The sequence below is a fragment of the Oncorhynchus clarkii genome, unplaced genomic scaffold (genome assembly GCF_045791955.1).
Source record: "Oncorhynchus clarkii lewisi isolate Uvic-CL-2024 unplaced genomic scaffold, UVic_Ocla_1.0 unplaced_contig_2020_pilon_pilon, whole genome shotgun sequence".
Classification (NCBI taxonomy): Eukaryota; Metazoa; Chordata; class Actinopteri; order Salmoniformes; family Salmonidae; genus Oncorhynchus; species Oncorhynchus clarkii.
Genome location: NW_027261016.1, coordinates 50,001 through 55,000, shown reverse-complemented (window position 1 = coordinate 55,000; position 5,000 = coordinate 50,001). Strand labels below are relative to the sequence as shown.

The following is a 5,000-nucleotide window of genomic DNA, read 5'->3' as shown; positions in this document are numbered from 1 at the left end:
CGTAGGCCATACATCGCCCGCAGAACGGAGGCTGACGGGCATAGTGTAACGTCCCCCTGTCAGCCCCCAGGGAGAACATTGCTGGAGGATGGAGGTATCCATCCAACCCCTTCGGGTCCTCTCTGAGGAGAGCCTGGAAACATCTCCTCCCATTCCAAAAGCCCAAAGAATCTACTATATGCCTTGCTGAGGAGACATTATCCAGGTATCTCCCCAGAAAGGCCCTCACCTCCTCATCCTTTACATGGGGGTTGTAGATGTTCACAGTGACCAGCCTGAAACTGTTTTTAGCAAGGCTGGTCACCTCGTAGTGGCACAGGGGTCTCTCCTTGCCCATCTCTCTCGCCCTCTTCATCACGTCCTCGTGCTTCTCTTCCTTGTGGAACGTCACCTCAAAAGCCTTCTCCCTTGGATTGTCTTGGAGGCACAGGACATCTTTTACCTCCAAATTCAACGTCTTTATCAAGATGTTCCTCCCGAACATCTCCCTTCCGAACTGCTCCATCTCCTTTTCTCTCCAGGCAAACCTCACTGTGTTGGCCAATCCGACCCCCGGAACAGCCTTGTTCTGTATGTTGTCCTCCATTTTTCTCGACCAAAAAAAGCTCTCTTCAAAAAAGAAGAAAAACCAAAACAACAAACTTTCCTCCCTCCTGCCTTCCTTCGACCTTCTGACTCAGCGGGCTCTGGGGCACCTCGGTACCGAGCTTGATCTGAGCCAAAAGGCCGAGAAGCGATAACCCACAAATGGAACCCTGAAACCGCCGGACCCCCGGGGGTCTCGACAGACCTCAGCGGGTGGGTTGGCAAAAGCCAGCTCCTCTCTCCCTCCAACCCCCACTCAACCAACCAACCAACCAACCAACCACCGTTTCCCTGGCAACAAACAGGCAGGTGTTTTTTGGAAAAAGTCGCTAATGCGTCTTTAAGTCACTATCCTGGCCCATCTCTGTCAATTTCCCTTGAAACAAGATACCGGGCTCTGCAAGAAGCAAAGCCGCTCCAAAAATACGTTGAACTCGTAAGTGTTCCTCTCCACGGAAGTCTTTAGTAAAAGGCGAAAGGCTTGTGCGTAATGAAGAGAAACCAGAGTCATATGGAAGTCAAGAGGTCGGGGCCCGAGACACACTCTGTGCACTCTAGGCAGGGTTCCCGCGGGTGCTCCCGGAACCCACTCTTCCAAGTTTTCGAGGGCTGTCTGTGGATAAAAAGAAGGTCACAGACACAGAGGCACAGAGAGACAGAGAGAGAGAGAGAGCGAGAGAGAGAGAGAGAGAGAGAGAGAGAGAGAGAGAGAGAGAGAGAGAGAGAGAGAGAGAGAGAGAGAGAGAGAGAGAGAGAGAGAGAGAGAGAGAGAGAGAGAGACACACACACACACACACAATCCTGGCCCCAATTCTTTTTTTTTTTTTTTTTTTTTTTTTTTTTTAAGTAAAATGGCGGGAAACGGGGGACCCCATTGAAGAGCGCTTCGCCTTTCTTTCAGTTTGAATGTTTCTTTCCTTCTCTTCTTCTGCTAGCTAGCCAGCTAGCTAGCTAGCCAGCTGTTTACAGAGCTTTGTGAATTTGCATTTTTCCTTGACAACGGAAGAAAAGTGTTGCACCGTTCCCGGAGGTACTGCAATACCGGGTCGATGCGTGGAGCGGACGGAGCAAGCCCCATTTCCGACTCCCTGTTCGAAAAATCCATTTAATATGTAGTCCCCCGATGGGGGACGTATCAGATATTAAACTGATAAGAACAGATACTACACTTGATCTGAGCCAAAAGGCCGAGAAGCGATAACCCACAAATGGAACCCTGAAACCGCCGGACCCCCGGGGGTCTCGACAGACCTCAGCGGGTGGGTTGGCAAAAGCCAGCTCCTCTCTCCCTCCAACCCCCACTCAACCAACCAACCAACCAACCAACCACCGTTTCCCTGGCAACAAACAGGCAGGTGTTTTTTGGAAAAAGTCGCTAATGCGTCTTTAAGTCACTATCCTGGCCCATCTCTGTCAATTTCCCTTGAAACAAGATACCGGGCTCTGCAAGAAGCAAAGCCGCTCCAAAAATACGTTGAACTCGTAAGTGTTCCTCTCCACGGAAGTCTTTAGTAAAAGGCGAAAGGCTTGTGCGTAATGAAGAGAAACCAGAGTCATATGGAAGTCAAGAGGTCGGGGCCCGAGACACACTCTGTGCACTCTAGGCAGGGTTCCCGCGGGTGCTCCCGGAACCCACTCTTCCAAGTTTTCGAGGGCTGTCTGTGGATAAAAAGAAGGTCACAGACACAGAGGCACAGAGAGACAGAGAGAGAGAGAGAGAGAGAGAGAGAGAGAGAGAGAGAGAGAGAGAGAGAGAGAGAGAGAGAGAGAGAGAGAGAGAGAGAGAGAGAGAGAGAGAGAGAGAGAGAGACACACACACACACACACAATCCTGGCCCCAATTCTTTTTTTTTTTTTTTTTTTTTTTTTTTTTTTTTTTTTTTAAGTAAAATGGCGGGAAACGGGGGACCCCATTGAAGAGCGCTTCGCCTTTCTTTCAGTTTGAATGTTTCTTTCCTTCTCTTCTTCTGCTAGCTAGCCAGCTAGCTAGCTAGCCAGCTGTTTACAGAGCTTTGTGAATTTGCATTTTTCCTTGACAACGGAAGAAAAGTGTTGCACCGTTCCCGGAGGTACTGCAATACCGGGTCGATGCGTGGAGCGGACGGAGCAAGCCCCATTTCCGACTCCCTGTTCGAAAAATCCATTTAATATGTAGTCCCCCGATGGGGGACGTATCAGATATTAAACTGATAAGAACAGATTTTTTTTTTTTTTTTACAAAATATATTTATTACGTTCAATAACCAAACAATACATTTCCAAAATTCAGTCAACTTAAATATCCAATTTCAACAAACTACAAATAATCATTCCAAAACTAAATCATTTTAACCAACTCCCAAAAACAATAACCAATTAACCTACAACTACCAAATATACACCACCATATTACCGCAATTTCTCACCCAGTGCCCCCCTTCTCTATCCCGTCCAACTGTGACCCCACCTCCTCTCGTGAAACCCCCACTTCACCCCCATTTCCTACCGTCCCCCCTCCCCTGAACACAGCAACGCCACCCGGCACCTGCCCCCCACTCAAGTCCATCACCCCCCCCTCCTCCGGACTCCGAACCGGGGACGTGGCCTCCAAAAAGAGGAAATCCGCCTCCCCCTCCATCATCCAGCTCCGAGCCATACCCGGGAGGTCAAGCTCTGCGAGGGGTTTAAAGGAAGATGGAGACGGAGCCCACGAGGGCCCCGCCACCTCCCCATCCCCCTTCTTTGCACCCCTCCTCCTCCCCACCTTCTTTGCCCTCTTGGCCGGAGGGTTAGGAGGGACCGCATATCCCTCGTGAACCCCAGCGTTTCCACTCCTTTGCCTTTTCCTCTGCCTTTTTCCTCTACTAATCCCTTCATTTGTCCTTCAATTCCTCCAACTCTGCCCTCTCTCACACTCACCATCCCATCCCCCATCACCATCTTCTTCCTTTTCACCTTTTACCTCCTTCCCTTCCTCCATTCCGGCCGCCTCTCCTTCTGGTTCCATCTCCACAACCTCCTCCTCCGTCTCCTTCCTCTCCCCTGTTGTCTTCTCTGTGCTCTCCACTCTCACCGTCTCCTCACTCTCCTCCATCCTCGTCGCAGTCTTCTTCTTCTTCTTTTTCTTTCCCTTTTCTCCTTCAACCTCCTTCCCAACCTCTATTCCGACTCCTTCTCCTTCCATCCCGGCCACCTCTTCTTCTGTCCCGACCACCTCTCCTTCTGTCCCGTCCTCCTCTTCTTCCATCCCGTCCTCTTTCTCTGTCCCAGCTCTCTTCTCCTCTTTTTCTTCTCCTCCCTCCGACTCCTTCTGTGCAGTCCTTCCACCCCCTTCTTCCGGCTCCTCTCTTCCTCGTCTTCCTCCATCCTCCGCTCTCGCTCCCCCCCCAGCTGCAGACGAGTATGACCCCCGCCGAGCCGGGCAATCCCGCCACAGGTGCGCTTCCGAGCCACACCCGTGGCATTTCTTCGGCTCGACGCAATCCCTCGCCTCGTGCTCAGCCGATCCACAGTATCTGCACCTCCTCGTGCTGCACGAGGCGAGTGTGTGGCCGTAGGCCATACATCGCCCGCAGAACGGAGGCTGACGGGCATAGTGTAACGTCCCCCTGTCAGCCCCCAGGGAGAACAACGCTGGAGGATGGAGGTAGCCATCCAACCCCTTCGGGTCCTCTCTGAGGAGAGCCTGGAAACATCTCCTCCCATTCCAAAAGCCCAAGGAATCCTTTATGTGCCTTGCTGAGGAGACGCCATCCAGGTATCTCCCCAGAAAGGCCCTCACCTCCTCATCCTTCACATGAGGGTTGTATACGTTCACTGTGACCAGCCTGAAATTGGTTTTGGCCAGGCTAGTCACCTCGTAATGGCACAGGGGTCTCTCCTTGCCCATCTCTCTCGCCCTCTTCATTACCTCCTCGTGCTTCTCTTCTTTGTGGAACGTCACCTCAAAAGCACTCTCCCTCGGATTGTCCTGAAGGCACAAGACATCCATCACCTCCACTTTCAACGTCGTCATTAAAACGTTTCTCCCGAACGTTTCCCTTCCGAACTGCTCCAACTCCTTTTCTCTCCAGGCAAACCTCACTGTGTTTGCCAAACCGACCACCGGAACCGACCTTGTGCTGTACACTTTTCCATTTTTCTCACTTTTCCCTCTCTTAAAAAAGAAGAAAAACCGATAACAACAATTTCCTCCCTCCTGCCTTCCTTCGACCTTCTGACTCAGCGGGCTCTGGGGCACCTCGGTACCGAGCTTGATCTGAGCCAAAAGGCCGAGAAGCGATAACCCACAAATGGAACCCTGAAACCGCCGGACCCCCGGGGGTCTCGACAGACCTCAGCGGGTGGGTTGGCAAAAGCCAGCTCCTCTCTCCCTCCAACCCCCACTCAACCAACCAACCAACCAACCAACCACCGTTTCCCTGGCAACAAACAGG

The 5,000-nt window shown here is 51.7% G+C and overlaps 3 non-coding genes and 1 pseudogene across 3 annotated transcripts; all 4 read right to left on the bottom strand.

Moving 5' to 3' along the window:
- Nucleotides 1–978: 978 nt before the first annotated feature.
- Nucleotides 979–1,095, bottom strand: LOC139403252 (U5 spliceosomal RNA). The gene has a single exon (XR_011633326.1). It is a non-coding gene; the product is annotated as a U5 spliceosomal RNA (small nuclear RNA).
- Nucleotides 1,096–1,593: 498 nt separating this feature from the next.
- Nucleotides 1,594–1,784, bottom strand: LOC139403260 (U2 spliceosomal RNA). The gene has a single exon (XR_011633334.1). It is a non-coding gene; the product is annotated as a U2 spliceosomal RNA (small nuclear RNA).
- A 240-nt stretch (nt 1,785–2,024) lies between these two features.
- On the bottom strand, nt 2,025–2,141 carry LOC139403251 (U5 spliceosomal RNA). The gene has a single exon (XR_011633325.1). It is a non-coding gene; the product is annotated as a U5 spliceosomal RNA (small nuclear RNA).
- A 491-nt stretch (nt 2,142–2,632) lies between these two features.
- On the bottom strand, nt 2,633–2,812 carry LOC139403346 (U2 spliceosomal RNA; annotated as a pseudogene).
- Between the last annotated feature and the right edge of the window lie 2,188 nt (nt 2,813–5,000).